The sequence below is a fragment of the Amphiprion ocellaris genome, chromosome 16 (genome assembly GCF_022539595.1).
Source record: "Amphiprion ocellaris isolate individual 3 ecotype Okinawa chromosome 16, ASM2253959v1, whole genome shotgun sequence".
Lineage (NCBI taxonomy): Eukaryota > Metazoa > Chordata > Actinopteri > Pomacentridae > Amphiprion > Amphiprion ocellaris.
In genome coordinates, this window is record NC_072781.1 from 9846067 (window position 1) to 9857708 (window position 11642).

At 39.6% G+C, this 11642-nt stretch overlaps 1 long non-coding RNA gene across 1 annotated transcript; it reads right to left on the reverse strand.

Moving 5' to 3' along the window:
- Nucleotides 1-1545: 1545 nt before the first annotated feature.
- On the reverse strand, nt 1546-11409 carry LOC129350807 (uncharacterized). The gene is made up of 3 exons (XR_008604327.1): nt 11277-11409; nt 11105-11185; nt 1546-1781 (listed from the first exon to the last, which is right to left on the reverse strand). It is a non-coding gene; the product is annotated as an uncharacterized LOC129350807 (long non-coding RNA).
- Nucleotides 11410-11642: the final 233 nt, after the last annotated feature.

Sequence of the window (11642 nt, forward strand, 5' to 3'; positions counted from 1 at the left end):
AAGCATCCTTAATTAGTTTTTTTGCAAGTACAGATATGGAGAAAGAAAACATGTACAGAAGTCTCTGAATACATGCAGGTCGTGGACAAAGGAGCAATGAATTATTAAAGACAGGCCCTTAAGCAAAGGTAGCAGTGACACAAGGCCGTAGGAGGAACCTAAGAACCAGCAACAAAGTGTACTTAAAATATTAAAAGGAAAAGTGTTATTATGCAGAACTTTCAGGATGCTATACTGCAGCATTATTAACACTGATGCATTAACTGGTAAGTAGCATTTTAATTTTACAGCTGGTTGTCATAGAACTCATGCCAAATGCGCTAAATACAGCAATGCTAGGTAGTTCATCTAACTAAACAATATGATACATGCCGTTATATGTTAGTATGTAAGTCTTAATCTAAAAAGAAAACCATATAGTACCTGCAAGATGAGGAAAGTTGAGCAGAGTGTTGCAATATTCCAATATAAAGATCACATAAAGATACTGAAGTAGAAAAACTCCAAAACTGTACTTACTTGATAAACAATGACTTTCAAATGGGGGGTGGAGGGGTGGAGTGGGGGTGCTGCCCAAAATAGTACCATAAAATAAAGGCAACCTTTTTGAATCTGAAGACAAACCTGTGTGAAAATGCATTTAATTTAAGCTACAAGAGCGGAGAGCAAGAACAGGCCCCACAGAGTTGTTTTTTTTTTCCTTACATTGAGGTTACTCACTTTAGTGCATTTTAAAGGTGTTGTTGTGACCACCCCATGTACATGAATTTAGCAGAGGTTACAAAACAAGTTCAGGCAAAGCCTCTCTAACCAAGTAGCATTTGGATATAGTCATGGGCACCAATCTGAATAGACAAGTCCATTCAATGCAAATGCTGCACCTGCCATGAGTTGTAAAAGCTTTTGCGATTTCAGTGAAAACAGGGTTCACATCATTTGGAAAGGTAGACTTGCCATTTCACGCACCAGTATCCCAGCAATCCGTAAAGACCTGGAGACATTCCTCGACAGGATTAAAATTTTACAATCACCAGGAAAACGACTTCAGAGCGAAAAAGCCATCCTTTCTCTATCTCCTTTTTTTTCTTACTTTGACCCCCAAATTTTGATCTTAACTTTCTATATAATCCTTCTTAGATATATTGTTTCATGGTATAAAATAAGCATAATCGTAAGCATCAAACTTACAATTTTTCAGTGTCTTAAGGGTTATGATGAGTTCTATCAATAAAAATGCCACATATCTCATAACAAATCCTGTATAAATAACTACCGGTTAAATTAAACACACTATAATTCAGGTGTCCACTGCCGCTGAAGAGAGCTACAATACAGAGATGGTCAGAAACTATATAGATAGTAGCTGGCCGGGCTTCCCAGTCCAGTCAGGCTGAGTCGGTTCACACTGATAACGTAGGTAATGGTGTTTCTGGAAGAGTGAGGCCAGATGAAACACACCACACGGACAGATACCACAGGCATACTGGCCCCTTCTGTTGGAAAATTTCATTTTTTCCGGCAGGAAGCCATGAATGCTGAGGCTGAATCCAAATCCGGTTTTCCGCACTTTATCAGCGTGTGGCCCACCAAGTGGTGAGATGGCGGGGGAAGTGGAGGGCTGAGGTAGGGGGGGTGATCCACTCAGCCGAGACCCTCCACTTTAATCCAATTTACAGCCTCCCCCAGCAAAAGATAATTACAACCCTTAAACCAGCTAGGAGAGGGGCAGAAGAAAAGGCCTCACTCACCGAAACTGTGCCTCTGGCCCCTGAAGTCTCCACCTAGAGAAAGAGAAGGAGGAGGGGGGGGCTCTGTTAGCAGGACTCAAGCAAAGGCATTGTGACAAACTAAGAGTGTGTATAGCTAATGAGGCAAAGTGATTTTTTTCCACCAAATGGATGCCTGCTGGGCAGCGGTAGAATGCACCCCAGGACTTCTTTGCTAGCTGATGTTCACCACAGATGCAGGGGAGGTATATTTTAAGTTGGTACTTCAATAAGTGTGTGTGTATCATCTACTTCAATAATGCACATGTGTAAAGCTGTCTGAACTCTGTGGTCATCACTGTGCGTTTTAACGCTATATTCAATTAAAAGCCACTTTAATAAAGAGTTTTTAGAAATTTAACAGCATTTTTGAGTGTTTACAGTGTTATCCTTGTGTGTTTTTTCATCAAAATAGGCAATTAGTCTATTTTTTTTGCTGTTACCATTTGCAGTAAATGGATTTGCTTTTAGATGTAATAGCTTTCAAATGCTCTGGAATTAAATCTTCAATTTTTGCCCTTTTTTTTTTCCTCAGACTTCATCTTTGTCAGAGGCCTTTGAAGTAAGAACGAAGGAATGGGGTTAACTTTTGCAAAAGAATGTGAAGAAATAATAATGGAGGGGCTCACAGGGGAGCGGAAACGCTGGCCAGTCCTAATTAACAGAAGGAGAGACACTCCCAAAGTCTCCCATTCACAGCCTCACAATGGAGTTCTCCACCAAGCAGAACCTGGAATGGAATATGGGAGGAGTGAATGGAGACAGGGTAAAAAAAAAAAAAAAAGAGGGAGGGAGGGAGCGAAAAAGAGACTCAAGCCCTCATTCTCTTTGCACTTGTCTCTCTTTTTGTATTTCTATTTTATAGCAATGGCCCCGGGCCCTATGGTCCTATAGTCCACTTTCCATTCAGTCAGACTGTGTTCAGAGATTCCCACTGGTCAGTTTTGTAAATATGGGTCCTGGCAGTGTGTATGAAAGGATGGCACATTTCCAGAACAGTGCAGGCCTCTTCCCCTGTTCTTTCAAATATCGTTCCATCCCCTCCTCACACCCCCTGTCGCACCATCTCCCTCTTTCAGGTGCATTAACAGTGGCTAGAGTCAAGAGCAGTGCTAGCCCTATGCCAGAGGAGGCTTTCTTTTTTTTTTTTTTTGCCACAAGTCAAGTCAAGAGGGGAGGGGTTTGTGAGGGGCAACAGGAGAAGTGTGGACCCACCTGCCACTGATTATCCTCCAAGTTAGAGGGTTTAGTCTTGACCCCTGAACTTCAGAGCTGCCCCACACCACTAATCTGTTAATTAACCGAGAAATACCCTGGAAAAACTTTGAACGGCCATTGTGTGCGTGTGTGTATGTAAGTGTGTAAAGGGAAGCGACAACAACAGAGAAAGAGAGAGAGAGAGAGAGAGAGAGAGAGAGCAGTGTATAGCAGGAACACAGTGTGACGTGTGGTAGCTCTGTATATAGCTGGCACATTCTGTTGCTGCAGTGTTGCTGGGTAAGTAGGACACTTCAGCCATCGTTATTTTGTTGCGAGGGGATTCTGGCCTCTGATGGAAGAGGCCGCTGTCTCTACAGCTAAATGACTTTTATTACTTTTGACTGTACTGAAGACCTCAAGTAGTAAAGACAGGACTCTCACAAAATGTGCTTTTGCAGCGTTTTGTCCTCGTTTGCACTTTAGTGTTCTTTAATTATTTGTATTTAGCGGTATTGTGCAGCAGATTTTCTTGCAATTTTAATTGTTCTGCTTAAATGCTACCTCGTACATCATGCTTTGATGATACTGCACCTAATTGTGGCCATCCAATTATACCAAATGTGACTGACTTTTGTTTGACAGTATTCTGGTGATAACCAACCTGTGGGTCAGGATCGAATAAAGGGTCACATGATAAATCTGAGAAGGTTACAAGAAGAAAGAGGAGAAAGAGATATTTCTAAAATGCATATTTTTTTCTTTGCTGTTCCATTGTGATATTGGGATTTTGGGTGAACATATTAAACCACTGATGAGCAGTGATGAGTATATTGATTTGTGTTAAAGAGTGACAAAGCCAAGAAAAGTAACAAAGGCTTCATTTGTGATGGGCTCCTCTGGGTGGAAAATGACAAAAAAAAAAAAAAAAAGGAGCTTGCTTTCTGGTTTGATTTTATTAGTTGAGATTTCTCTTTGTTTTTAATATGATATTATATCTGACAAAATGTTCTCCACTGCCACGGTCTTACAAGTCTCTGTGGACTGGGCACTTGACTATGCATGACACAATAAACAACATAACTAACTAGCTATAAAGTGCAAGGCCTAAAAACCACCATCTATTAACCCATTTAATGCAATGTGATTTACAGGAACCAACATCTGAACCGTCTCATCGTTTTCAGCGTGTTTGTTTTTAGTCTGTCCTCTGAAAAAGGCCAGCGTTATTTACACTAATTTCTGCATTATTCTCTTCTATATTGACCCATTAGCACCAATATAATAAACTATATCTTTCTTGGTTGACGAGACACACCTGGTCGTCCTGCTGTAAACAAACAAAAATCTCAGAGGTTGCCTTGACTGGTGAGGCAGCTGATAAGTGGGACAACAAAGTCAATTAGTTCTGTGTTTATTAGTATGTGACAGGTGCTGGGTCATGCAGATTAACTCACAACCCTTGGAGGGATGGGACAACAATAATGGTGAAACATGTCCGTCCGACCAGAAAGGAAAGGTAGCAAAAGGAACATAGCAAAGCCTGCTCAATTAATTATGGGGATTAATGAAGTTCTGCTTGATTAAATGTTGATGGCATAAAAAACGCCTATTTTTTCTCCCCAATGTGGCATAATGGACACTCTTACATAAATAATGGAATCCTTCATGGTTATGGAAACCAACACATTATACATTATAAGCCACTCCTCCCTCCTGAACAGCCAATCGATTAATTAAGACTATTGCCCTTGATTATCCAATCACAGGTTTCATAAAGGTTTGACCTCTAACCTTCAACCTTCCCTGACTGGAAGGATATTGATTGAGGGGAATGGTCTATTTTCAGCTACTGGAACAACATTGCCTTTAAAAAGAGTAGCTGACAGAGTGTCTTTTCATTGACCCCAGAGAGCTGCTGTAGCTGTTGTTTCTGTACACTGGTTGAATGAATGGCTTAAACATCAAACTGCATCCATTTAGACAACTATTACATTAAATAATTGTCAAAATGAAATAAGGGATCAATAACACTCACTGTTCTCTAAAAGCCACCGATGCAAAAAGTTACCATCTAGTGTTTCAGACGCAATAATACACACTGTGTATTATCTCCAATATAACAAATGAATTATTTCCACTATTTCTCTCTGTGGGTGCATGAAATTCGATTTTTAAATCTTTTTTTTTGACAAAGGTGTCTGTGTTATTGTTTTATTGTGAGCCCTTTTCTATCAAAAATTGTGTTTCTTTAAGTTTTTTTCCTCACGATGGAGGATCTTTCTCCTTTTGTGGCAAATTAACCATGTAATGTTTGCAATTGCAATTACAGCATAACTGATGTTTCTATAAGTGATGCATCAACAAAATGCAACAATCAATGGTTCACATCATCCTGACCCGAACCTGCTCACCATTCAGTGGAGCAAAGCGATGCAGGCATAATGAGCAATAGTATGGGCAAACTATGGTCAGCCTCAGGATCTCTACTTCATGGCAGCGCTTTGATCCAATCAATAACAGGGTCTGAGTTTGTTCACAAATCTGCCATTTCGATTGGTTAGTCGGTTTGGTTTGGGGGAAATGGATCAAAATGTATTGCATGAACATCTGCACAGAAAAAATGTATAATCAAAATAGACAGAATTCCCTTTTTAAAGTTTTCCTTATTATTGCAATAAATGACAAATGCCATTGCAATGCTGTTTCTTTCCGCAATCCTTCCCATCACTGTGGGGCCCGACTGCATTAAGATGCTGTTAATATTTAAACAACCTAAGTCAGCTCACAAACTCAAAAACGTAACTAGAATCGGCCCAGAAAATATAAGTTTTGGGTAGATGATTAACTAAAGGTCCCATTTGACCTTGCTGGTTTGTTTTTTTTTTGTTTTTTGTTTTTAAGATGAAATCCAACAGGGTGACTGAAATATTAGTCCTCCTGCACTTCTCCTGAGTGGATTTGAACTGCAAGGATTCATGTGAACAAAAATCCCCCTGGCAGAATTCGAAACACCACTGATGTGTCAACATATCAAATAACCATTGTGAAATGCCATGGCTGCATTCATTCCTTGTTTTGGTGCTTGTTGAACAAGGTGGCGTGGGATTGCTCTCCCTCACCCTGTGGTCTGTCCTCTAGGGCGCAAGGAATCTAAGTCACTCACTGCACATCAGGCTTTTCCCCCAGGGGCCCTGGCACTGGCAGAGGCAGGTTAACAAACTGTAAAGGCTTCAACTGAGCAGCACACAAACTGTTTTCTCTCCACAAAGGGATTGGCTCCAGCAAATGTCATAAGCCTATAATGAGATAGCTGATCTCGGTAGTAAAGAAGAAAAGAAAAGAAAAATGTTTCCCCTCTCCAGTCAGTGGCTATTAGAGTCAGTGAGAGTAAAAAGGGGAAGCTTCCCCATTTTCTTAGAAGCCCTCGGAGGCTGGCCAACATGACAATGCTGGTCAATTAATTGGTGAAAAAGTGAAAATCCAATTAATGTGTATCAAGCTGGCAGTTTTGCATGATGATGGCTCATTAGGAGACCAAGCTGAGGGTGGAGGAGTGGAGGGGTGGAGGGGCTTAAACCCCACTCATTAAAGCCTTGTCTTTCTCAGTGGGGTTTTAGGGACTGACTTATTTATGCAACAGGTTCTAAACAAAACCTCAATGTAACGCTCATTTAGTAGATTTGGAACTGATGAATTCCTAAATAGTATGGGTGGGGATTCTTTGCTTCTGGGTTCTTGTATTTCTAACTACTGAACTGATACAACATATATTTATATGAATGGAAACACACACATACTTAGTTTCAGATGGACAAATTAAACAATTACTTGCAAAACAAATATTTATATGAACACTGAATGACTTTTGATTGGATCCACCATATATATACATGTATATTTACACATACGGCCATTATATACACATATACAATGTACAAAATACACACAATCTTTTTTACTCTGTGCATTTATTCATTTAGTGCTATGTCACCTAAATTTAAAAGCTAAAGCGGCAACAGCATCAACAACATGCAAACCGCCTTCACTTCACACACCTGGAACTGCAGTTTATATCTTCATGGCCTGAGGCAGGTCCATGTATTTCTGTGCAACAAAATGGACCTATCATGCACCAGCGTTTGTAGGGAAAATCAGCTCTTTCTAAAAACTGCCCTTTGTCAACTGGAGTGCTAAATTTGATATGTAGCATTAGTAAATTCAACACACTAAAGCTTCATTACATAACATTTATACACAAGGAGTGCAATCAAAATACTCAAAAGGAGGTAATGGCCCTATCAGTGCATTATAAAATGAGATGATGCTGCTCTCACGGCTACTTCTGAAGCCCACAACACACTGACAAAATAAAGAATGTGCTCCCATACTGTTGCAGCCAGCCTGTGTTTGTCTAGCCTCTGCCTCTATGTGTAAGATTAATACTCTTGCCACACTCTCATAGAATAATGTCACTTTAATCTTGTTTGGGGCGAAATTCGAAGTGGAGTGTGTCTACTTGTTTCCTGAGATTACTTCATCTTTCTTTCGGCAGCGGTGTGTGACTCTGCCGCCTGCTGTCCCCTGGCGTTGGATGTCCCATTACCCTTCACACGCCGCAACTTTCTGCTGTTTGCACAGCACTGGCCACAGGACCCAACAGGAGGCCAGTATACTATTGATGTTTTTTAGCTTTCCTTTACTACTGCCGAGCTCTTTTTCTTAGTTGTGCTACTACAGAGAACCATCGCCAGGGGCTGAGCCATTGTGAATATTTTAGATGCTTTAAAATGTCTCACCCAAAAAAAAAAAAGGATTTCACCGCCTCATGTGCTGCTCATGTTGTCAAGCAGCATGCAGAAGAAAACATATTTTACTTTATCCTTCATTTTTTAACAGCTCCAAGCCTCAGTTGCTTTGAATTTAGGCAGAATCTACTTTCAGCTTATCTGCTATTGTGCTGAAAATGAATAATTGGCTTCTTTAGCTTATAAATAGTGTTGTTTTAGTAATATTTACTCTCTTGCTTTTTCTGCCTTCTTTACGTAAAACGTTGCTGATAGGGTAGATTTATTAATTGTCCAGAATTTTTTTTCAATTAGCCCCCAAAAAACCAACTCATTGCGTGTTCTAGCACAATTTTTTTCTTTTTCATCTCATTTGATATGTAGTAAGTTGTATTTTTTTGCATGCTCCTTCAGTAATTTACAAGGAGTGTTTCATGCTTCTGCTTTTCCACTGTGTTGACCCCAGCACTCTGAATGAATGAGCTGCACTGCGTCAGCTATAAATCTCTAATGAGGCTTGATGTAAACACCACAATACAAACCACATAAATTCCTCACACAACAACTCACCATTTGCACCTTTTTGAACGCAAATGCACGTACACACAAAAACAGACACAACGCAACCTCTGCTCCAATAGCTACAGTTCAAGAAGTGTTTACTCTTTGTTGTTTATTGTCCGTGTTCTGTAATTACTGTGTGCTTCCTACCTGCTCTTTAAAACCTGTAAATAATTAATTTGTCCTGACTAACACACCGCAGGTCTGAATTTGTTTAGATAATTAAACGTTTAATATTCTTGTTAGCGAATATGAATTGCGATTTACGCCTGCAAATGGCCAGTGTGCTGCTGTCTCCCAAGCTTCTCTGTGTCTGAGGTAAAGAAACACATTTTGTATTTCAAGCCTTGTGCAGTTTGGGAGAAGCTGTGTGTTTTTCCCCTCACTTCCTAATAATCTATTCTGTTCAGCCAGCTGCATACATTGACAAATGTTTCCAGCATTAGGTATTTACCCGGTGAAAGGTAATAGATGCAAGGGTTTAAAAATGCCTGATGCAAGGAACAGCAAGCACACTGGCAAAAAATATCACAATAGGGAACATTTGTCTCTTCTTCACAACAAGAAAACAGTCTATTTGCAAGAGATGCCGCCAATACAAAACAAAGACAGTTTTTAAATTTTTTTACAAAAGCAAAAAGGGGCATTTTACAAGAAATATACTTATAAGATGTTTTTGTTTTTTGCGTTTGTAATCTCTGGCTATAGAGTATTTTCAAACTTATTTCCTAACATCGTACGAAAGTATTAAAACGGGCACAGTTTGACCTTAAAATACAGAAACTGGCTTTTTTTTTCATATAATTGTGTCATGTGAGTGAAACATACTGCGCATGGACAGTTACTGAGGAGATAATTCAGTTATTTTCTCTCACAAGCTGCACTTAAGTTCACACATTCACTTATACAGGTTAATTCCCTGTAAGTCGCATTCTGAAACCCACCAGTTCAGTTGTTCAGTTTGTCTAATCTCTTGACTGTCTTTTGGTTGTTTTGTTGTAATTTTCTCTCTTTTTTTCATTTCTTTCTTTCTAGTTTATATTTGTTGACCTTGTTCTTGGGGGCAAATGAAAGCTGTGACGGTGCATTAATGAGGCTGCTTATTTCAACTGAACTCCACTTCCTCCATTTACCTCTTTCACCTCATTGTCCCCAATCCACATTTCCTCTGCAACGCTTGTGTACTCTGTCATACTGGTGACATTTTGCCACTCCTTCTTCTCTCGCATTTCTCTGAATAACTAACTCTTTCTCATATTGCATTCTTTCACATGAAACAATGTTGCTGATACAGTTAGCAACATCAAAAGATGACGTTGAGCGAGTTAATGAAAGTAAAACTGTGTCAGTGTTTGAGAAGCAAACCTTGAGAGACGTAATTTGTGTATTTTTGCTTTTTCAGGTGCAGAAACAATGAACTACAGCCCAAGATTTTAAAAAAGGGGAATTGTCACTGTTACAGCACTCCCTGTAAATATTTAGTCATGAGATAAAAGTTTCCTTTCATATTTATATCAACAGGATATCTTAAATATCAAATTTTTGTGGGAGTACTGGAGATAATATTCAAATTAAAGCCATTTTTTGACTCATGAAGTCATTAAACATCATGCTTTGAAACATTTTATATCTATTAACGGTCATGTGTCTCTCTGTTTCATAATAATTCAGAAAGAAATAATGAAAACAATAAAAAGAATTAAAAGAAAGAAACGTTTAAGTAGGAGTAATGTCTCAGAACCCACACATCCACTGCTAACAAGGATATTTAAATGAACAAAAGCCCATTACAGGCAGCGTTAAGAATGAAAGAATCAGTTGGTGTTGTACGCTCGTACTCTCAGCCTGCTGGGATTAATGAATAACTTCAGTGAGAAACGCCTCTGTTCTTAGGCAAGACAAAATGACCACAGGCAGCCAAAGAATTTGGCGGTCAGTAACTGTGGCTGTTTCCCATACATATATTATTATAGCAATAGCAGCAGTGGTGATTGAATTTCTGACCTTTTGTTGAAATGGAAAAGGGGAGGGGTGCATTTCAATTTTTGTTGTGTCATTCATGTCTTAAAATAACTACAGGGATGAAAGATCATGGCTTGATTCAATTACAGTGCTGTGTAAAGGCTAAAGATTACTGTATTCTACATGGAACCTCACTTGTATCTGAGATAAATATAGATGCCAATTTCACACACTTTCAGTGGAAAAAAGAAAACAGTGAACACTCATGCTTGCTCTTTGAAGCCCATTTGGAGCCTAGAAGTCTTATATTACAGTAAATTCCCATTTTTATGAAACTGTGCAATTCTTTCATCCACAAATAAACACAACACATTGTTCAATAAATAAAAATAAAGCATGATGTTACAATAGATTTTACACTTCACTTTCAGCATAAATACGTTCTCAAGATGACAAACCTGATACTGGACTCTTCATACCACACAATCCATCCAACATCTGAGAAACTAGATGCCGCCAAACTAAACTAAAAGTTTGGTGGTAGAACCTGGCCAACACTGCCAATCAATAACAAAGTTCACATTAAAAACTGCTGACAGCTGTGGGAGAGAGTTCCCACTTTCATCTAGCGCTGTCTGGCCCTCCAGCTAACCTCACCGTCACCCTCTCCCTTCGCAGACCTGCTCTCTTTATTAATCTTTGTCGCATCCCACAGCCTGACCCAGAGAACCGCCCCAGCTGCCTTTTTCACTTATCAACAAACTTTTGCTTCATTTCATTTTTTAATTCTTTTTTTTTTTTTTTGTGGCAGACTTCACACAGACACTTCACCTGATAGCCTTGAACCGAGGGCCCTCCAGTCCTGCAGAGGAGCCCACCCAGCAGTGCTGTCTCACCATATCAACCTGTTTGCTGAAAGAAGGAAAATGAGCTCTCCGAGTGAAGCCTGCGTGTGTCAGTGTGTATGATGGAGAAAGAGGATTTGTCTTCTCTTATAACTTACCTTTCTTGCTTTTCCTGTTAAACCTCAATTTTTGTAGTGTCAACTAATCAGCTCAAGACAAAACAGACAGAATATATATCTGAAAACAATGGGTCTTACTGAGGTAAGTAGTACATGCGTACTTTGATTTTTAGTGGGTGTCTGTGTTGAACTTTGGTCCTTTGTTCTTTTCCGTTGTATTCTTGGTCATGGAAACGAGAGGGTCCCACTTGGCAGGCTTTGCTCAGAGATGAGCTGCCTCGAGTTAATGCAGGTCTCTGCTGCCCCTTAGGGGTGGAAGATAGAAAGGAGACGTCGCCTCAGCACTGGGAGAAGACTGCAACTGAAATATTCATTAGTTTTCATTTCGTTACTCTGGTTTTATGA